Genomic DNA, 23,224 nt, shown 5'->3' with positions numbered 1-23,224 from the left:
GCATAATGAAACGGCACAGCACTCCCACCACTCTGTCAAAACAACCAAAATGGCTTCTGTGGGCTTAATATTTTCACTGTTAATGTAGAGAACTGCTGTCATCGTCTCAGAACAATGTGTGTTTGGGGATTTCAGACCCATGCAACTAAATAATGCTCCATTTCTTTCTTTTTTTTTTTTTTTAATGCTCCATTTCTACAAGTGGTTTAAAGTGAATGCTTTGATGGTATCTGAATTACCACCTTCTACCTGTCGCCACCAGAACTCGTTTTAGCGTCCTCTCAAATACCCACTATTGAAATGAACAAAAGAATTAAAAAAGAGATCTTATAATCATTTCATACAATATGCCATTTCATTTCTGTGCGAGAAATCCCTTCAGTGAGAACTGATAAAGACGACAAGCTGGGGGAGACTAAAGATTTTCTGTAACTGAATGGGGAGGCTGTGCCTCAAGTTCTAGCTCTTAAATGTGGATTGACTGTTAAGTAAAAGGGAGCTAGGTGTGCCTTATTTAGGGTGACATGTTTGTTAATAAAGAACAATGGTGTGCCAGAGGGTCAGGTACCAAGTATTAGTGGTTTTCCTTTTTGGACCAATAGACAAAAACCCAGCTCATGTTTCTCTGATCCCTGTCTAGGAAGAGATGTTCTGGAAGAAGGAGTCTTAACCCAGGGAGATGGATTAATTAAAAAGATTGGTGAGAAACAGCTATGCTGTTCTTGGGACTTAGAAGATGGACTGTAAATGGCTGAGGTGCCAGCCACGTGAGGAGAAGTTAGCTGAGTTGTGTGTAAAAATGACAAAGCCGAGCCCACACCATGTTTCGTGGGCACTCTTTGGACCACCATTCCGGAAGGGCCTAATGTATATATATCATTTCACAGATTTCTGCATCTGGGATAAGTACTCTGGAGTATTCGATTCTGGCCTAGCCTAATTTTGTAATAACCACAATTTTTTTTTTCCTGTAGAAGTGAACTTAATGAAGAACTACTAGTTAGAAAATTCTGTAGAATAGAGAAAAATTATCTTTTTGGATTGCATTTATCAAAGCTAAAACTCAATATATATACTTTAATATATTTCCTTCCACATCTGTGTTTCACATGTGTGCCTTTTGCCTAAGCATTATTTTTCAACTATGTCATATATTCTCTGGCTACTTTTAGCATCTCACTGTTGGGTTCTGAGTGCTTAGGTGCCTGCATGTTTGGGTGTGGGGGTGTGCAGATGTCTCCTTTCCTGCTTGTACTGGCTAAATTTTCTGGACAATTCAAATAAGATTTGAGGCCATTTTGAGGGATTTTAAATACTGTCCCTTATATTCTCTCATCTCTCAGAAACTAGACATGCATTCTTGCCAATTAAACCCCCTGTCTTTACCTCAGTGTGATCTGAAGAGCGCCAGGGGGAAAAAAAAGATGTTCTTTGGAATCTTTGTGATGAATATTTTGTAGGTGGTGCAGCTGCCTGAGCTTTCATCTCTCTCTCCTGCCCACTTTGGCCTCCTACACATGCGTGCAAAGCCTTTCGCCAAACACAGACGAGAGTGGCTTTTGGCTGTTTAGGATCTGTGGAGCCCTTGGTGATCCTGTGAAAGCTCAGGTGGTCTGGGTGCCCCTTTCACATTCCCCCCTCACAAACAGCAAATATCAGAGCCCGCAGCACCTGTAAACTCTTACTGTGTTAAATAACCTGATAGCTACAGTTGATGGGGGAAGCACTGTATTCCTGCTTCCTCGGGGCAGAATGCATGAAAAAATCCTCCCTGCCTAACTTTTCAGAAAGTAAACTCTGGGTTATACAAAAGGTACATTATTCTTTTCACAATTAGGGCTGTTTATGCAAGTGCGGGGAAGTCAGTTCTATCAGAAATACTAACAGCTTTGATGCGTTATAAAAAATATGGTTCTCATTTGTGTCTTTCCTACGGGCTAATCGTAGTGATGATGTTTGAAGGTGGGTTCATTTCTGTCGTTCTTGTCAAGGAAGAGACTAATGTATGTGTATTTGTATGTATAGATCTGCTTTGAAAGACCACATATGCCACACAAAGAATACATTAGTGGAAATTGACTTCTGTGTTAAATGAGTCTTTTAAAAGTTTTTCCCCCATCCTGCCTGAAGAAAGCAAACAGCCTGGTAATGAACACAGTAGGAAGAAATTAAAGTTGTAGATAAAGTGTGCTTTTGGTGAATTGTTTATTTCATTACTTAAATTCGTTGTGATATTTAAAATGTAGGGGGAAGGGATGGTTACCACTTTCTCCTTGAAATGAACTGGGCTGTTATGGTCTCCCTCTGATTTCTTTTTCCATTATTCCCATTTTCTTGAGCTTTTCATGGTTAATGGAAGTACTACTCAGTAAAGCTCAAAAGACATTTCTGTAGAAGCAGAAAGTCAGTTGCCTTTGCTGCTGACTCCCTCTCTGGAGGGAAGGTGTTTTAATTTTTTGATTGGCTTTAAGAGGTAAATACAGACAGTGGTGTGGTTTTGGGGAGCTAAACTTCTTAAGCTATCACTTTTACTTTATAGAACCAGGACGTTCAGCAACATTAAATCAGAACGCGTCCCAGGGTCACGATGCTATCTTGCCTTTCAATCAAGGGTCTCACTTGAGAAATATGAGCAAACATATTTTATTCAGGAGTCCCAATTCTTCAGTATAGAATATAGAACCCAGAGAGAACAAAAAGCGGGTGGTTGCGGTATAAATTGGAGTGAAAAATTCATATGATGGTGATGTCTTTGAATATGTACACTTCACAGACAATAAGATTCCCACTGCGGAATCCTATAAAGGAGATATTTTCGTTCTGCCTCTGGGTGTGAATGCCTTGGCTGACCCAAGTCCACCCACCACCGTAGATGTGTTTTGGAAAGGGTGTCTATTCTGGTGTTGTAGTCTGAGAAAGATGAGACATTCTCTGACCCGAAGTCTTTTTTTATTTACTATAGATGTGCCATCCTCTGTTTCCTCCTGGATGGTCATTAAGTGAACAGAAACAACGTACCAGCCTATGCAAAGCTGCCAATCTGTGGAGGCGACTGACCCTACCCAGAGCCAGAAGAGGTTGTCCAAGTACTAGATTTCTTGGATTTGGGTTGTTCTTTCCCTTCCACTCCCCTGCTGCATACCTTACCTGCCTCATGACATAGTCCCCAACCCCAAAGCTAGCATTTCTGAAATGGATACAGTTTAGAGTCAGTGTGTACATTTAATGTGGTCATATTTCCTTCCCCCCTCCTCAGAGAGGCTATTAATAAATTAATAGTGTGTCTAGAATTGAGGAGTTATGGTATTGCCTTTTTTTTTAATTGAGCAGCAGAAGAAAAACAAAGCATACTAATTTCCACGGATTTGTTCAAAAAGGTGGTCATCACTTTCACTTATTCAGATTTTCTTATATTTCTATGAACCCCCACTTCTCCTGGTTCCTCAAAAACTGGAAACCCTGAGCCTAAGGCTACAGCTGTTAAAATGATCACTCTGCTATTATTATCTCTGAAATCTTCCTTCTCTCACCACTCTTATTCTTTCTCTCCTTTTCTTTCCCACAACGGAACTAGTTGATGAGCGGGAGTGCTTTTAAGAAGTTCAAATATGGAAGCGTGGAGCTGAGACACAGCTGAGGGGGAGGTGTAGGGTGGCTGAATGGAGTTTAGGAACAGTATTTGGTTTTATAGGAGAGAGAGAGAGAGAGAGAGAGAGAGAGTGTGTGTGTGTGTGTGCGTGTCCACATGTGGGTGAAGAGTAGAACAAAAAAAAATGGGAGAAAGTATGAATTATATGATTAGGAGCTGGCTTTGAAAAACCTGATCAGGCCCATAATAAAAACTGCCTCGTGCATCCTACATATACGCTGACTCTCTGGCTATAAACTCCCCAGCTCAGGTCCCGAATAGAGGCATTTCCACTTTAGAAATCCTTTCACTAGAGTTCATGCCCAATTCCTCTGTGGTTTCATTCCTAATATAATTAATTTTTCCATCTGAGGATACCCTTTCTTTTCTTCCATATCTTCCAAGAATGGCAAATAGATTCTTACGGATCCTTTCACGCATACTTAGTATCTAGTACATGTTTTAATCCCAAAGGAGTCAGGAAGTTTTTGACCTACTTTATGCTTCCTCTGGCTTTCACTTTTAATCAAGCTAATGAAAGTACAGTTCGGTCCATGGGCAATTTCTTTGACTCCAGTTAGACAAGAATGATCAATTTTGATTTTTCAGAGTTGTCTCACATGTTCCCTGATTTCTAGTCTTACGTGGCATTTATAATTGCACTAAATTTGCACTTGTTCATTTTTAAAAAGCGTGTGTTTTAAATTAAGTAATTATCTGGCTAAAGTTCTTCTTTGAAGTTGCAAATAATTCCTACTCATTGCTTTTCTTATACCTTTGTCTTTGTACAGAATTTTAGGGAAATAGGACAAATCTGTAGTCTTTCCTGGACCATAATGGTTAAACCATAGGAAGAAGAGTTTTTGGCAAAAGTCAGTTTGCTGTCTAAAATTAAGACTTAATGTATTAATTTGATAAATACTTGAGCACCAGATATGCTTAATCAATAGTAGTTTGTGAAACCAAATGAAATAGAGTTCCAGTTTTAGCCCTACCACTTTTTATCTGTGCAATCTTGAGCCAGTGACTTACACTCTTTCAGTCTGTTTTTCATGTGCAAACTAGAGATAATTATAGAGTCTCACAGGATGATTGTCAGAATTAAGTGGGAAAATGTCCATGAAGCTCTTAGCATGGTATTTGGGCAATGGCCTTGTGTTTGAAAAACAGTAGGTGCTTAATCCATGTTAGTTCTCTTTTCCTCTCTCAAGGAGTTTACAGTGTAGTGGGGGAGATACTGCCATTAAAGCTGGTAGTAGAAATAGTAATAGGAGTAGGCATTATGGCATCACTAGTGGCAGTGATGACAGTGTTGTAGCAGCAGGAATAACAAGCAGTGATGGCGGAAGTACTAGCATGGAGTGTTCACTTGATGCCAGCCTTTGTTAAGTCCTGTACCTTTATTATTAAGTCTTTGCAAGAATTCCAGGAAAAGGTATACTTTCCCCCTTTGACACAAAGACAAACCAATACTGGTGTGCTGGGATGGCTCCTAGGATCCCACCAGCTCTCACCAGAGCTGATTGGCACATCTTTTTGCAGCATCTTAAATTGGCCATGATGTGAGTGTTGACATTAGGGCTCTTGACAGATGCTATGGGGAGAGTGAACGGGTGATCTTGGATTCTTCCTCAGGAGTAACTATGGCATGTTTCGTATGTGACTCACCATGACATGGATCTGATGGTGATGATGCCTGCCAGACCCCTAAAAGCAGTCCTAGGCCAGGTCAGGAGAGGGGGCAATAATTTCTGTCGGGAAGGAAGAGTTTAAGGTAGCATATGAACTAAACCTTGAAAGATGGAAAGGAGGACCTTCCAAGTGAAAGCAAATGCAAGCCCTGTCAGGAGAAAAATAACTTGAAATTGAGTGGAGAACGAGGCCCATTCAATAGAGTAGTGAGAGATGGGGCAGGAAAGACAGGCAGAAAACAGTAGCTAGGAGCTGTGAATGTTGCCAGGCTGAAGTATTTTGAATCTAGTTGTTCATAGTGAGCAATGAAAGGTTTTTGAGCATGCAAACGAGCCAGTCCAGTCACTGTTGAGTAACGTTGCTGGACTGTAGCGGAGAGCCAATGGGAGAGTCAGTGGAGAGTCCAGGGGAACCTGGAAGGAGAACTTTGACCAGGACTCCGGGGGTAGGAGAAGGGTTGGTGAGGAGTCTGAACCCCTGAGGACACAGAGTCTCCATCATTGGGAAACTGAATCGATGTGCAGGAATGTGGGTACGGGGGTTGGGAGGCTAATGAAACAATGACAGGAAGGTTTGTGCTTAGGTTATGGCTGGAAATTGGGAGCAGGCATTCATTAGAGGCAAGGTAATAAATTTAGTTTTAGATTTAGGAATAAAAAATTCATCCTTCCATGCCTGATATTTAAAGAGGCAAGAACTTTCCTTCTCTTTTTAGTCCAAAACCTTAAAGCAGCTTTGGACATAAAGAATGTGATCTGCATCCTCTCCCTGAGAGTGGTTCTGACTGCTTCCAGAGCACACACTGCATCCAGGCCCCCTGCTCCTGACCCAGGGCTGGACCTGCTCCAGGTGGCTTCCTATAGCCAATTTGGTGAAACTGATCTGGACCTTTTGACCTGTCACCTCTCAGATGTTCCCTTTACACAATACCCATTCTCACGTTGGAATTATGCGTATTTTAGCTTTCATTTTTCTAACGTGTAAGGATTGTATACATAGAGGACAACTGGATACTCTGTCCAAGGAAAAGAAAAACTCCTGGTAAAACAAAAGAAAAATCAAACAGACAAGAACAAAAGAAAACAAAAATCACAGTGATGTTTATTTATTTTTTCTGTTAAAGGAAAAAACTTCTAATATCTGTTTTCAAAAAAAAAAAACACCCCTCTTTTGGAAAATGATGCAGAATTTGGACTCAGGACATTTTGGCTTAAGACAACTTCTGGCTCTGCCCCTCGATGTGTGATGCTGGGTGTTTGCTTAACCTTGTTGAGGCTCAGATATCTTCTTCAAAGGGCTTAAAGGTTTAACAGTTTAAAGTGTTGTCAAAGATTATCATGACCTAATACTATAGATCAAATTCTGTTTTATTTTTTTACTTTCTCTGTATTCCCCTTCTTGTCTCTCTTCTCACAGTACCTCTTGCATTTTCTGTTGGCTCTTAATTATTCGATATTGTAATTATTTACCTCTCTCTTCCCCATATTGTAAGTTCCTTGAAGATACAGATAGTGTCTTTTATCCCTATCAACTGGATACTTAGCACAATATTTGACACATCCCAGGTGTTTAGTAAATAGAGTGCCAATGTGTTTTTAAGCTGTAAAAACGTATTTAACAGTTTGATATTATTATTCATTCTGCCCTCATTCTTTTAATTTTGTTTAATATTTTCTCATACTTAATATCTGTTCTTACCACTAATGTATTAAGAGGCATGTATAATTAGACAGTATAAAGGCAAAAAATTCCAGAAAAGAATAGATTTTTACACATGATAGTTTTGTTCTTGGACAGCAAATAAAATAAACCCTGATAGGTCACAAGTGCTCTAGACTTTGGCATCATTTGTTGTTAATATGAAGCTAAGGAATCCTTTGTAGAGATGCTAAGAAAACTTATGAGAGAATTGGGGTTTGTAAAATGACAGTGGTCTAAAATTCTGGGACGTTTTTTAGTTGTCTAGTTAAAGGGATATGACCACAAAGTTATCTCTGATGGTTTAGCTTTTTTATCTCTTTAATTCAGGGGGAAAGGGGCTGATATGAGAAGATTTCTATAATTCTTTTCAAGGTCAACAATGCTTTGACAGCCCCCTCCTTCTTGAACCTAGATCCTATCAGTCCAGTCTTCACCACATGACCATATTTACATTTCCTTTTAAAATGTTTTTATTCTATTGAGGGCAGCCCGGGTGGCTCAGCGGTTTAGCGTTGCCTTCAGTCCAGGGCCTGATCCTGGAGACCCAGGATTGAGTCCCACGTCAGGCTCCCTTCATGGAGCCTGCTTTCCCTCTGCCTATGTCTCTGCCTCTCTCTCTCTCTCTCTCTCTCTCTCTCTCTCTGTGTGTGTGTCTCTCATGAGTAAATAAGGAAAATCTTAAAAAAACAAAACAAAACAAAAAACCAAAACCAACAACAACAACAAAATAAAATGTTTTTGTTCTGTTGAGTTTGGCTATGTATAGAAGTCTCTGATGAAAATTGCTCCACAGTCTTCTAGAACTCGGTATTACCATTGAGAAAGTTCATGTGTTTTAGCAAAATGATAGAGGAGACTGAGAAAAAGATATGGGATCCCAGAGAAAGGAGATCCAACGTAGAGGACCAGCAAGGAGAAGGCCTAGGATAACAGTTAAGTACTAGGCCTAGATACAGAAACCAGGCTGGGTGGGGGTGGGAGTGGGGAGGGCTCCAGGGAAAAAATGAAGCTAGTATTAGTGGGTTTGAGAAATTCTTGCAGTATTTGTTAAAATTATCGATAAGCATGAGACAGATCTTTTGAACATTTGAAAAAATAATAGTGACACAGATATAAAGAAGAGGAGAAAAGAAAAGAATAGGCAGTCGTTAATCCAGAAATACAAAACTATTCTGGAAAACAAGAATTAGAATCTTGATGTACAACTTTGCTTATGATAGGAAACAACATTCATTCATAATAAGGTATGTGTTGACTATTCTTTTAGTGAAAGTTGAAATAGAACTGTGTTGAGAGGGTGAAGGAGTAGAGAATGGGTGGGAATATTTAGAGAGAATTAAATCCTCAACTACTGTACTGGGAAGTCAAGTGCTAATATCTAAAATAGATATTTCATGGGGCGCCTAGGTGGCTCAGTTGGCTAAATGTCTGCCTCAGCTCAGCTCATGATCCTAGGGGTTTGTGATCGAGCCCCACGTGGGGCTCTCCGCTCAGTGAGGAGTCTGCCTCTCCCTTTCACTCTTCCTCTGAGCTGTCTCTCAAATAAATAAAATCTTTAAAAAATAGATATTTGAGGAAATATCTGTGTAAGCATATTACTTAGAAATATATGAGCAGGTACTTGAAGAAAGAACTTCTGGGGTTGCCTTTGGGTATTGGGTTTTGGGGGGGACAAGGCACTGCTTTTCCATTTATTATAAGCTTTCCAGTACTGTATTGTTTTGTTTTTGACCGATACAAATATTTTACTTTTAATAAAATAAAAACTGATTAAAAATTTAAAAGCATTTTAAAATAAAATAGATGTTGAAGAACTGAAAAGAAAGCCTCCAAACAGACTTAATGAATATATTTTGTATTTTTTAGGACTTTTAAAAAACTTTTAAGTGTTTCTGAGATCAGAATGTATCTTACAATGACCAAAGTCATTAGTGTTTACACTATTTACATTATTAGCATTTATGCATTAGTACCTTTCTCCCCCAGCCAAAACTTGCAACTGTTATATTTCTTTTTTTTTTTTAACTGTTATATTTCTGGTACCTATATTTCTTTTTTTTCTTGTAAATTTATTTTTTATTGGTGTTCAATTTGCCAACATATAGAATAACACCCAGTTCTGGCACCTATATTTCTTTTTTTTTTTTATGATATTCACAGAGAGAGAGAGAGAGAGGCAGAGACACAGGCAGAGGGAGAAGCAGGCTCCATGCACCGGGAGCCTGACGTGGGATTCAATCCCGGGTCTCCAGGATCGCGCCCTGGGCCAAAGGCAGGCGCTAAACCGCTGCGCCACCAGGGATCCCTGGCACCTATATTTCTGATTGTGTTTTCATAGGATCAAGGAAGTGGAAATCCTTTAGTGCAGGATTTTTCAGAACTCTGGTCTTCTGAAGCTTTTTCAAGGTAAAATTGCTAGGCTCTGCCTTCGTCTTATTTCTCCTTTTCTTTATTACTGTATCCTCTTTACTAAGCTCCATCTTAATCTATATTATATATGTGGCAAGGCAGATGTCTTCAGTAAGTTGGTTAACTGTGGTTGGAAAAGCTGTATCCTGTCCTTCACCATCCACCATCCACTTTCCATTTCATTGGAGAGTCAAATGGGACAAATCAAACTATGCAGGTTAGTAGAATATATTTTAAAAAAATACTAAGAGAAGATATAGGTGAATATTGTTTTTATGATACTGGGTTGAAGAAGGCTTCCCAAAGTATCATGATAGGTAATCAAGGATAATGTTAATAGATTGAACTAAATAATTACTAGACATTGCTATATTTTGAGTTTAAAAATCAGCAACATGCATGAGAAAACAGTCTTCTAGAACTCTGTATTACCATTGAGAAAGTTCATGTGTTTTAGCAAAATGATAGAGGATAGATAGAGGTACTACCCTTACCATACTAAAGAGCATTTATACTCATTATTAAAAATGATGATCAAATGACAGTAAGAGAAATTCATAAAAGAGGAAATAAAATGACCTATAATATATGATAAAATTTTACTTTTGCAATTAGCTGAAGAAAATGAGTTACTTCTATCCTATTAAATTGGAAAACATTATAAAACCTATGTTGCTGAGAATGTGGAGAACTAGACATTTTCATATACTTCAGATAGAAGTGTAGATTGACAAAAGCTTTCTTGAAAGCAGTTTTGCAATATGGGTCATGTCTTGAAAATGAGTATTTAATTGATCCCAAGGAAATAATTTTGATAGAGATTTTATTTGAATTTAAATCTATTTGTATTTATTATGGTATTCTTATTATAGCAAAAGAAAGATTAATCCAGATTTCCAGTGATAGATGATTTTAAAAACTATGATATACCCATGTGAAGGAATATCATGCAGCTCTATTTTTGAGGGAAGATCAACAATTGGTTTGAAAGCTGTTCTAAAAAAAAGTTTTTATCAGAAAATGGGAAATCTACCCCAGAAATACCTCAAAATGAAATAATACTGAGAGTCAAGTTATATTAGAATTAGCTGATCATAGGCTGGTTATTATCCATTATTTACAGACCTCAGTTACCTTTATAGAGCGTAATGGTAGAAGGCATTGTCTTTAAGTTTGAGATTCAATATTCTCTACTCCTCCTTGATACCACCATCTCTTGGCTATCCCCACCAGACCACGCCCAGCCATGTGCAGATAGCCATGCATATGTAACAAGAATGCTTATTTGATCTGCAATCTCTAGCATTAGCCCCCCTCTAATTATAACATAGTGATACAATCATGGGGCAGATATTGGTTTGATATCCTCCTCTTTCTAGGCTATGTTTATTCCCTGATGGTTCTTCAGTAGTGTTCTGTAGCTCAGTAACAGAACCACGTTTCAAGCAAATGTGTGGTGAGTTGGTCTTAATGTGAACTCTGAATGGACTCCCCCTGCTCCCCCAAAATCTAGTCCAGTTAGTTTCTAATAGAATCAGTGAATATATACTTAAGCTTGTTGTTTTTCTTAGGGACATTTATCAAGATAACAAGGGATGTATTAAAAAGAAGATTCCCAAATGGATCAAGCAAAATACATTGGTCTAAAACTAGCAAAGTGGAGCCCTCATGGGTTCCAGTAGTGACCATTGGGTTCATGAAGAGTGAGAACTGTTTTCTTTTTTTTTTTTAATTAATTTATTTATTTATGATAGTCACACACACACACACAGAGAGGCAGAGACACAGGCAGAGGGAGAAGCAGGCTCCATGCACCAGGAGCCCGACGTGGGATTCCATCCCGGGTCTCCAGGATCACGCCCTGGGCCAAAGGCAGGCGCCAAACCGCTGCGCCACCCAGGGATCCCGAGAACTGTTTTCAATATAGGATCTTCTAGTCATTTCGGGGTCATCAGAACCCAATTTAGTGTCAGCATCAAGATCACTGACTAGCTTCAGGTCTGGGTCAAGAGGCACAAATCATAGGAATATATAGCCTCATACAATGAGGTGTAAGAGGGATCTTGACTACTAGTCCTCCATTAAAGACCTTGTACTGGATCATTTTGGCACTAATTCCTGTTTTCTGGCTATGCTATGAAACAAATCACCTCAAAATGTAGTAGCTTGAAACAGCAATTATTTTATTAATTTTTGTGGTTTCTATGGGTCAGGACTTTGGATGTGTTTTGGCTAGATGATTCTGGCATGGGGTTTCTCAGGCATTTGCAGTCAAATGGTGGCTAGACTGGTACAGCAGGGGTCTGGTGTCACTGGAGCCTGCTGGGCCATCTCTTGTCTCTTCACACAGTCTCATTTAGTATGTTCACATGCGATTTCCATCCACATGGACTAATTTGGGCTTCCTCGTAGCGTGGGGGCGTCCATGAAAGCATTTGGGCTATGTATGTGGTCAGGGCTCTCAGGTGGGTACATTCTCAAAGCATATGATGCATTAGCTTTAATGACCCAACCTTAGAATCCTCTCAAGCTTCATGTCTGCTATATTCTGTTGGTTGTGAGCCACTTCCCAGTCCACACACTTAAAAGGCAATTAGACTCCACCTCTTGAAGGGGAGTGGCAAGGCCCCAGGAGAGCCTGTGGGATGGGACATTATTGTGACCATGTGTAGAAAATACACTTACACTTGGCTCATCAGTCAAGCTATTCAGGACCACTGAATTCAGTGTGGAAGAACTTTTGCATTTTCAGATGAGCAAAGGCAAGTTTTTGTATTTGGAAAGGGATTTAGGGGGTGGGGGAATAGTCATTCTTTGATTTAAAAAAAAAAACATAGAGAGCAAGTTCTGTTTGAATGGCCTAATTTCCATATCTGTTGTGGTAGAGATGGGTGTATGTAAAGGTTGGGTGTGTCTATATAAGTGATAGATGCACAACTTTTGCATAAGACTGCTCAGGCATAAAAAATAAGGAAATATGGTTCTATTACTGAGTGACTGGAGAATTGTTATCAATGGATCATTTTCAACTTTAGTACAATGACAAGTAGTAAAGTAAGTTCTGTATCAGGTGTTTAATATTCACAGTTTAAGGATATTAAAGTCATGATCACTAAGTATTGGGATTTTTGCAAAGTAGAACAGATTAAAGAGATGGTAGAAAAGGATGTGACTTGGCTGTAGACATGTGGCTCTTTGAAGAAGTATTAAAATATAAGCAGAGCAATAATGAATAAAATAAAATTTAGTAATATCTGGAAATAAGAACTCATTGAAGAAATACAAGACTGGTGGGTCATAGTGGATATCATTTCCTCCCAGTTTGACTTCTCATTGTTTCCTCTTTGGGTCTCTTGCTCTGCTTATGCTAGCCATGGAACAGGTAGCATTTCCAGCCATCAAAGTAGGAATCCAGAAGTTAATGTAAGATTCCTTCTGTCTCTAGCTGCCCCAGTAACTTCTACACTTTCACCATTGTAGCTACCTCCTCCGTGGTGTCTCTGTTCTAATCTGTTCTATCAGCAGGAGAGATCTTAACAGGTCACTCACCTGCTAAAAGGTCTCTAATGGCTCCTCTTTTCTTAACTGATAAAACTGAACTCCTTGACAAGGTACTCAAGGACCTACATGATCTGCCTACCATTCTAGCCTCATTTCCCTTCTCATATTTTTTCGTTCATTAAAATAAACTACAGACCCTGTATTTTAACACCTTCATGCTTTTGTTCAAACAGATGCTTTTTCCAGGCCCTTTACTTGGCAACCTTTCTTCCAGGAAGCATCTGTTAATTACGAGACCTGTCTTCTGTGCCCCCATGCCACTCTGTCCATTATGCCTGGTCAGCCCACATGGTCTGCTTTCCCCACTAGCCTGTGAGTTCTCTGAGGGCAGTGACTGTCACCCTTGTGTCTTCAGGATTAGCACAGTGTCAGCACCAAGCAGGAATTTAATAAAAATTGGAATAGAATGAAATTAAACAAAAAGTGAACAATGATTTAGCAGTATAACATTCTCATTTCAGTGCAAATCATGGCACTGAATATGGCAATGTTAACAGAGTATGATCCTGAGGATCTGCCAGGTGAGACTGGGTTCCTCACCAGAGCTTTCTCCATGTCTGAGAGTTGCAACCCAAAGGAGGCTGCGAAGTGAGGGTAGAAGCTTGGATCAGGTTCAGAGGAGTCCTCAAGGCTTTAAAGATGAAACCTAACAGTGTCCAAGGAAAAGAAATTAAAAAAAATATTTTATTTATTTTTTTTATTTTTAAGTAATCTCTACACCCAGCATGGGGATTGAACTCCTAACCCTGAGTCCATCCCAGAGTCGCATGCTCTGCCATCTGAGCCAGCCAGGCACCCCAGGAAAGGAGGCTGGGGAGGAGAAAGGCTTAGAGGAGAAAAAGTCAAGGTGTAGCTCAGTAATGGCATCCAGATTTTAAACATTCATTTTCACTGAAGATAGGCATCTCCTCGGAATCAGGAGCAGGGACCATGTCCTTAATCAGTAGAGGAAGAGATTTAAACAAAGATTTCCTGAACAGTTATGCTCATAAACTGGGACAGGTTGCTTATGGAAATTGAGAAATCTGCCTTTTTTTGGTCAGGGAGAGAGGACGGGCAGGAGACTGCAGAAGGGGATGCTTCCACAGACTCAAGTAGGTCTTCCAAAGGTGGAAATGGAACCCAAGGGACATAAGGCCTTTTGCAAATTCCACAAATCAGTGATATTTTCAAATGCTGACTTTACATCATAGTAAGTATTTGCAGCATTTCACTCATTCTTGCCTAGAAGAAATGCTGAATTTATGAGCATACAATGCAAGGAACTAGCAGTCCTTCTCTCTAGTCAGTTGGTGATGATATTTGCTACTACCTATTTCTACTTTTACTTGCTGTAAAGGATCTGTTAAAGGAAAAAACTTTCTTTTGTTGTTAATGACTTGCGGATTGATCTCAGGTAACACTTGTGGCAAGATAGGATTGTTAGCTCTGTCTGGAAAAATTGTGTGTCTCCATTGCTTTTATGTTGGCACTTTCTCCCCTTTCTGGTATTTAAATACTATATAGCAGTGCCACAAAGATGTTCAGATGTTACTAGTGGAAACTGCATTAGCAGTTAAAACTCCTGTATATTTCTTTTCTATGTCAGTAAAGGAATTGGGTTTCTTTGGAATGGAAAATGCTCTTATGTATCTTTTGCAAAATTTATTATTTCTTTCTCTTATAATCCCTTTCATTTTTTTCCCCTATGCAGTAAAAAATCGTTAAAAGAAATGCGTATAAACTCTACAAGGTTTTGTTCTTATACCGTAAGGCTAAGAATAGTTTAACAGGAACCAATCCACATGCTTTAATCCATACGAGGGAAAAAGATTTTGTAAATGTTTCTCTTCAAAGTGCTAAAAGTAAATGAAGGTTAAAAGGGAATACTAGAAAGAAAACCTTATTAATGGGAAATACATTCTGATAAATCAAACTGATTCTAATCTTAATAGTCAATTTAAATAATGGAATTGGTTAATAGTATCAAATTAGGATTAAAGAAGGGGATAAAAATCTATTTCCGCAAGTTGTTTCAAAACAAGGCATTCACTGGCTGATGCCATATGATATCAATCTGATCCTACTGTACACAATAAAGCATGTCCTACGATAAAATCCTTCTGGGAGATGTGTTTAATCAGATGCGTTTGATATTATTTGAGTAAAAACTACCGTGGACTCAGAAGAATCAAAGAAAAAATCTTTAGCTCCTGCAATCAGTCTTCATCCACTATGGATGCTGGTGCTCTGCACATACCCTGTCCTAATCTACTCTCCTAAGCATGAACTATCTGGTTGGGATTTCACATTTGTCTTTTCAGAAGCTACAAACAAGTTTGTTTGGCTTAGTAACCATGTTCTACACTGACAATTCATTCCTAAGCTTCTCACAAATCAAGTCAAGATAAAGATTTTTATGTTGGCAGGAATTTTAATGGACACTGGTAAGTACAATTAACAGCCATCCAATAATAATTTAAAATACTGTCTTAGCTAGCGTCTTTTGGCTTCCACAGAACGAAATCAACACTTTCACTTCCCAACACAGTCTTTCTATGCCATTGACCAATTTTAAACCAGATTTTGTGAAGCTATGTCATGGAAACAACATACGACATGGAAAGTTTTATAACTTACTTTTCTCCTTCTTCCAGGGAGTGCACTATTTTTGCATTTTCCTGAGCTTGCCACTTTAGTCATGGAGTTCATGTCAGCTCCCACTGTCTGTCAGAACAACTTAAAGTGGTCCTCCCTCTGCCATTCTGAAATTGGTCTTTAAATGATAATCAGCTCTAAAGGAGGCTGTTGGAGGTGGGGATTTAGTCCAGTAACGTGGAGGGGAGAAGGCTGCTCCTGGCTAAAGCCTTTTTCCCTCCTCTGTCAGTGCCTTAGGGTCGGAAGGCGTCTCTGGGGGGAGTAAGGCCCAGCCAGCTACCAAGTTGCTGATGCAACCTAAAGCTACTTGGGAAGGGAAGGAGAACAAAAGGCATCACTTATGTTAGGTGATTAGCAGCAAATGATGTATGGGGGTGGGAGGGAGCCTGGCATACACAGGGAAGGGGGGCTGGCAGTTGCCCTTGTCTAGAAGGGGGAAGGACAAAGAATGCTGTCCCTGAACATTTGAGGCCCTGGGGGATTTCTTAACAGAATCAAACAGCAGAGGACTATTAGCAGCCTTGTACAGTAAGAGCTAAAGTTCTTTGGACATGATGGCCTCACAGGCAGCTGAAAATACCTAGTGGCAAATACCTATCAGCTACTTATGTATTTCAGAAACGAGAGATAATGGGAAGGCTAACAAATTGCACGTCTTTTCCACTACCATTGCTCAGTGTTTCCAGTAAGTACATGCAGTGTCTCAGCTGAGCTGCTCTTTCAAATTATTGTTAATTAAATAATACTCCCTAAGAAATCTGTCATTACCGGCAGCCAGGAATGGGTTTGTTTAGTTTGCCTGAGGCTATTAATGCTCTAACAAACGGGCTCTTAATTGCCAGAAGAGGCAATTTCGTTGGGGGTTGTAGCTCACTCTTCCCAACAATTTTATAGTATATTTTATATCTTAAACTTTTCCTTTTTGTTTCTCTGTCTGGAGTTGTGTAAGGCCAGAGGGATCTTTCTCTAATGATTCATCCATTGAATTAGCCATTCTCCGTAATGGAAAAAATGGATGTTATTGAATCTGTAATTTCCCCCCCTATTTCCATTATGACTAAAGAGAAGCAACTAATAACGGATTTTAAAATTAACTTAATTTTCCCCTGCTCATTTCATTACTTATCCTTTGAAATAAGTGACTTTTGCTGGGAGAAATGATTTCTGGTATGTCACAGATGCAACTCTGACATTACTTCTTGTCATCTGTTTTCCTAGTAGACAGGGGTGTTGGATGGGCAGGACAATTATCATTAGATATAGTTGAAAGGGGGAAGGATGAGGGCATTCAGCTCCAGAGAGGAACATGTGCCATGGCCTAGAATTTAAAGTGACCTTATCGTCGAACATTTTCTTTCTGTTCATAAGCAGAGAATAAGGACAAATATTAAGAAAAAGTCACCTTTTTTTTTTCAGTATTATAAAAGCCTCCATATGCCATTTCAAAAAGAAGTGCTATTTCAGCCTTTTCTTAAATGACCTCTTTTTCATCATAATATAATCTGTTTTTTTCACCTTTTGACCGGTACTTTGGTTTTCTAATAAAGCTACATACTTGTTTCAGAGGAATTACACTTTAGAATGCAGCTTGGTGGTATTTCATCCAACAGTTTCATTTGGTTGAATTAATGTGCAGGAGAGAGAGAGAATAGAAGTGAGAGTCACATAATCCAACCTCCAAGTGTAACTTTCTTCAACTTCATATTTCAGTATCATTAGAGTAACCTTTATCTGTGATAAAAGCATAATTTAGCTGGATAGTACTAAAACACCTGCATCCACATTTTATCAGTGATTTACTGTCCTGTGGTCAAAATCGTTTCCTTTCTTCCTCTTCACCAAGTTCACGTTTTGTTGTCTGGTGTCACTTGATAATCTTTCATTCTCCTCCCCTCCCCCCACTGCAGGTTCTTGTCTCTCTCTTTTTCCCATTAAGATGTGAATGGGTAGGCATCTCAGCCAATATGTCTATATATGGCTGAATACACTTGGAGAAAAGCAGGGTCTCCTTTTGTCTGGACCTTGGATGGCTGCGTGTCATTCCGCACCAACAGGCAGGGCCTCCCTCACAGTAGGAACTTTGCAATAATTGCCAGAACAAATTGAGCTCAGGCTTATCAGTTCCTTTCCTTTTTCAGTTGGAAAATGGAGGGAATGGGAGAACAAGGCCAGTTTTGACCAGTGACAATACACCGTAGAAATAGATTGGATACAGCTAGTGCCCAGTCGTGTTGCAGGCAACAGTCATGGGATATGTTGTGAGCAGGGATGATAAGATGTGACCCCCCACAATCATCAAGCTAACTGAGTCTTGTTTCCCCTACACGCTCTGGGCATTCTGCTATGTATGATCTACATATACAGCAGCAGGCAGGGGAATGAGTGAGCTTTATACACAGACAGTTGACAGATGTGAGCAAACATAGATGTGGCTGGTTGGTTGGTCCTGTGTTCTTTTTGCACACTGTGTAGACCATCAGAGGCAATACACAGATTGTTTTACACTAGAAGCAATGAGAAAAATAGTCTTCAGTAAGAAAATTGAATATATGGGAAAGAAATTCATTTAAAAGTCGATTATATATTTCTTCCCATATAAATTTTTTTTAAGATTTTAAAATTTTTTATTTATTCATGAGAGACACAGAAGCAGAGACATAGGCAGAGGGAGAAGCAGACTTCCAGCAGGGAGCCCAATGCAGGACTTGATCATGGGTGTCCAGGGATCATGCCCTGAGCCAAAGGCAGATGCTTAACTGCTGAGCCACCCAGGCATCCCTCTCATACAGATTTTTTTTATCAGAATCTCTATGAACTATGTATGATAAGTGATATCGTCTCTGTATCTAGGTGCACTGATATCTGATATCATATACGATATCTGCAGTGTATCTAGTTCCTTCTCTGTGTTTAGTATATATTTATGTGTCTGTGTTTGTGACATGTTTTTATTCATTCATTAATTCCCCATATATGGTTGTAGCTGGAAACTATAATGTACATATGTAAATGCAAAATGAAATTGCAGAGGTGATTTCCATTTTACACACACTCATACTCCAAAGTTTGATTCTAAATTTACAGAGTGCCACGGGTTCCCTTCTGGAAATCTTTGCTGCCTTAGCAAGAGACTACACTGGGCTTGCGGGTATCTTGTGCGTCCACGGATGTGTATGGTGTCGTCACTACAGGTCAGTTGGGAGGCAGGGCTTTTGACAAACTGGGCAGCCAGCCTGGTGTAGCAGAACTGCGAACACAGCCAGGCCACCTGTCCATGTGACAGCCCAGCCTATATTTTTAAAAATATTGCTATTTAAATAAACATTTGTGTGTATGTGTGTGTATGAGAGAGAGAGAGAGAGAGAGAGAGAGAGAGAGAGCGCAAGAGAGAGGGAGTGAGAGCCCCCATTCAAAGGGGTTAAGCTTTTTCTCAGCTGCTTCCAAAGCAACTGGAAGTAGACAAGACAAGGGGCTACAGCCAACTGAATGGCTTTCCATCTGCCCTCTGCTTTGCTTGGAAATAACTAGCCAGACCAACGGTTTTTGCTTTGTTCGGCAAAACCGCCTTTTTTTTTTTCCTGGTCTGAAGCAGAGGCTGACATGAAACAAACATGGCATTTCCTTTTAAAAATTGGATTCTGAAATTGGCCTTATCCTTCCAGAAGCACGGTGCCATTGCAGTGTCTTCCCAGTTTTGTAAATGTCATAAACAGTTTGCATATAAAGCTCCAGATTTGGAGGCAGTTACCACATTACGTTTTCGTGATTTTTTTTTTTCAGGGAGGTGTTTGGTTTTTGGTGGTCATGAAGGGATACACTGTGATGCATGGAAATGGTTTCCCTTGTACAGAGAGATGAAGAAAATGGGGTAACGAATGATAAAGAACATGTTTGCCAGCCTTTTATTAGCAGTTTTAAAGGAGACAAAAATGTGAAGTCATGCAAATGTGACTTCTTGAAGAACTTCATTAGCATCACCCAGAAGCTATAGTTTACAATAAATGGCCACCGGGGGCCCCCACAGGTCATGGCTCATGGCCAGCTCCTTGCAACTGAAGTGATGCTTACTGTAAGGGGAGTCCCCTGGACACGATGTATGAGGTGCGGATGACAGTACATTATCTAAACCAATTGCGCTGTAGTGATTTGAAATCAGAAGACTTTTAATGGAGCAAGCAGGGGGAAAAGAAGCTACTGGAGGAAAGCAGTCCATTAAGGTCTCCTGGCAGAGACACCACATACGCTTATCTTTAAAAGGAGAGGTAAGGAAAATATTTTTAGAAGAGAGTCACCAATATTCTTTACTACTGTGCTCTCCTCCTCCCCAAACACATACCCCCACCCACGTGCACACGCATGTGCATGCACATGCACCCCTACACACAAATGAAGCGATTGCCCCCACCCGTAAAACCTTTAGCATGTCTTGATGTCTTGAATCTTTAGAAGATATAAGGAAAAAGAGCTGCTTTAGGGTGAAATAAGGATCGGAGAATCCTGCCTGCCTACCAAGACGGTCGTTTCCATCCTGCACGCATGTGATGAAAAGGTGAGCTATGTAATTTTAACTCTGTTTTACTTTGAACTTCTGATGGAATCATGGCTGTTCTCACAGACACAATTACGGCCTATCAACTTAATAATGAGAGCGATCACTGAGGAGGGCTGTATGCTGTCTACATGATCGGATTCTCTAGAGGAGGCAACTGGATGTGACATGCAACCGGATCGCCTGGGTTCTAATCTCAGCTCCACTGTTTACAGGCTGGTTGAATTTGGGCAAACACTAAACATCTATGTGTTTCTCTGTCCACGTGTACGAAATGGAGCTGATGGGTGTGGGGGGCACCCGGGTGACTCAGTGGTTGAGCATCTGCCTTTGGCTCAAGTCGTGATCCTGGAGTCCTGGGATCGAGTCCTGTATTGGGCTCCCCTCACGGAGCCTGCTTCTCCCTCTGCCTGAGTCTCTGCCTCTCTCTGTGTGTTTCTCATGAATAAATAAAAATAATCTAAAAAAGAAATAAAAAGAAATGGAGCTGATGGTAGCTGGTTTGTGTATCTGCTGCCTAAGTCATTGAATGACCTTGGCACAGTGTCCTTAATAAATATTAGCTATTCGTACTAGTGGGATAAACACCATGGGCCGTGGGAACAGGCAGATTGGTTTACATTTACCTCTGATATCCCCCCCCCAAATTATTTCATCTTTCTGAGACTTAGAGGGTTTTTCCAATCTATAGTGTTACAGGGTTGCTCTAAGGTTGAAATCATCTCCTGTCTGCAATATGCAAAGCATAGTGTATGAAAAACATAAATAGCTGCTCAGTAAAGTTTAATTCTTTCCGAAAGTCGAAAAGACAATACTCCTGTGGTTGGTACAAACTATAAAGCCTTTTCTCATAGTTGTTTGCATCTTTTTTTCTGAGTTTTTTTGGGGTGGAGGAGGGGCCATTAATCTATCCAACTTGGGATTTCATATCCGTTTTTAGTCAGGAGTGGATATTTCCCTAAAGGCATTGAAGTTGCAATTCCTATATTGGGTAGATAGCAGAAAATGGACACTTGTAGATGAGTTGTAATGTTCTGCCTGTCAAAAGGACACACTATTCTTGACATTTTTTTTGGAAAAAAAAAAAAAAAAACCAGACCAAAACACCATAAACATGCTTCTTCACTGTGTCTGTGTAGAAACTGTCAGGTTCTCAAGAGGAGAGAAAGGAAAATTATGCCACAAAAGTCTCTCCAAATATAGAAAAAATGAGAAGCATATTTTCCAATGAAATAATTCGCACATAATTCTAACAGTAGAATCTGACAAGGAAATGTTAGCAATGTGTCTCCCAAATGGCAGGCTCACCATTATGTATGGCACCTCTTATTCAAGACTGCCCCAGATGTCTTTTAGGGTTCCTGTGTAGCATATGTCTGTCTTGTTTAAGAACTGTCCCTGTCTCAAAGCCTGGGACCCTTCTGCGGACTTGTTCATAACAAAAGGCTAAGTCCCTCTCCCAGGCTGAAGCTGTTTGAGTCAAGGTAGGCTAAATACCTTCTGTTTTCTGGGGATGTGGACCTGGGATGTGCAGGGAGGAATAGGATGCTGTATCCCACGGAGGCTGTGCAAAGGAAGACTGGCAGGGAAGAGAGAGACTCAAGGGAAGGCACAGGGCCTCTCTCTTGGGAGGCTGAGCTGTTTCAGCCTCCTGTCTTTGGATATCGTGAAGTGCTACCGTAACCATGCACTCATTTTCCCCTTTTCCTTAAAACTAACTTGAGGAAGCCAGTTTTGGTTCTCTCAGACCAAAACTTTACTTGTAAGAGTTATCTCTGTCTCATGGAAAACTGGCCTCAAGTTGTGGGAAAACTAGCTTTGAGATTTTCATAGAGTTAATCCTCTTCCCCACCCCCTCAATTGTTTTGATCACCTTTATTAATATGAGCACCTTTATTAATATGATGACCTGCAGAAGGTAGAGTCATAACAAGATGGCCTTGGGATAATGGCAGTGATGTCATGAGCTACATATTCTGTAACTTTGCATGACTAGAACATTTCATGGAAGGATTTATGAATACTATTTTTTTTAAATATATACTTTTTTAAATTTTTATTTATTTATGATAGTCACACACACAGGGAGAGAGAGAGGCAGAGACACAGGCAGAGGGAGAAGCAGGCTCCATGCACCGGGAGCCCGACATGGGATTCGATCCCGGGTCTCCAGGATCGCGCCCTGGGCCAAAGGCAGGCGCTAAACCGCTGCGCCACCCAGGGATCCCGAATACTAATTTTTTAAGAAGCATACCATGATACAGCATTTAAATAAAACAAAGTTTCTCTTGTAAATGTTAGGAAATAAGTTTGAATGTTTTAAGATAACAAGGATAGAGGTTTTTTTTTTTTTTAATGTGGGTAGACAGTCACTCAGAGTTGTTTACAGATTGTGAATCTTTTATTTGTATTTATTTCAAAAAGTGATTCATTACTCTTCAAATGGTGAAAAGAACTGCTTGCTGCTCCTAGGGAATATGTCTTTATTCAGCTTTGTATTGTGTAAGTGATGAGTACACCTGCTTTTTAGGGCAGATCCTCATGTATGTGGGTGGGTTACTGAGATTTTTCTGTAGAATTAGAATGAGGATAGTTTTTATTGACTTTGCACTTAAACATCACCTTCCATCTGTTTTCTGGGTGCTTTGATCTAATATGCTGTTCAAATTTCTCGTTTCATTTCAATGTTAATTTTTAAAATGAGCCATTAAAGTTCACCTGATTTGATAACAAAATTCCAGGCCATTAATTTTTTCTGAACATTAAGTATCATTTTATTTCCAAAATATGAAAATTTATTTTTTTATTTTTTTATTTTTTTTTAATTTTTATTTATTTTATGATAGTCACAGAGAGAGAGAGAGAGGCAGAGACACAGGCAGAGGGAGAAGCAGGCTCCATGCACCGGGAGCCCGACGTGGGATTCGATCCCGGGTCTCCAGAATCGCGCCCTGGGCCAAAGGCAGGCGCCAAACCGCTGCACCACCCAGGGATCCCCAAAATATGAAAATTTAAAGATGTTTTGGAAATCAGATGTCAGTTCACTC

The 23,224-nt window shown here is 39.8% G+C and overlaps 1 protein-coding gene across 2 annotated transcripts in view; it reads right to left on the bottom strand.

The window, feature by feature from the left end:
• LOC129495492 (cadherin-20) overlaps window positions 1-23,224 on the bottom strand; it is a 205,170-nt gene that overhangs the window by 55,332 nt on the left and 126,614 nt on the right. The window lies entirely within an intron of this gene.

This window comes from Nyctereutes procyonoides, unplaced genomic scaffold, assembly GCF_905146905.1.
Source record: "Nyctereutes procyonoides isolate TBG_1078 unplaced genomic scaffold, NYPRO_anot_genome, whole genome shotgun sequence".
Classification (NCBI taxonomy): Eukaryota; Metazoa; Chordata; class Mammalia; order Carnivora; family Canidae; genus Nyctereutes; species Nyctereutes procyonoides.
Note: the sequence above shows the minus strand (reverse complement) of the source record. Positions and strands in the feature narration are given on the sequence as shown.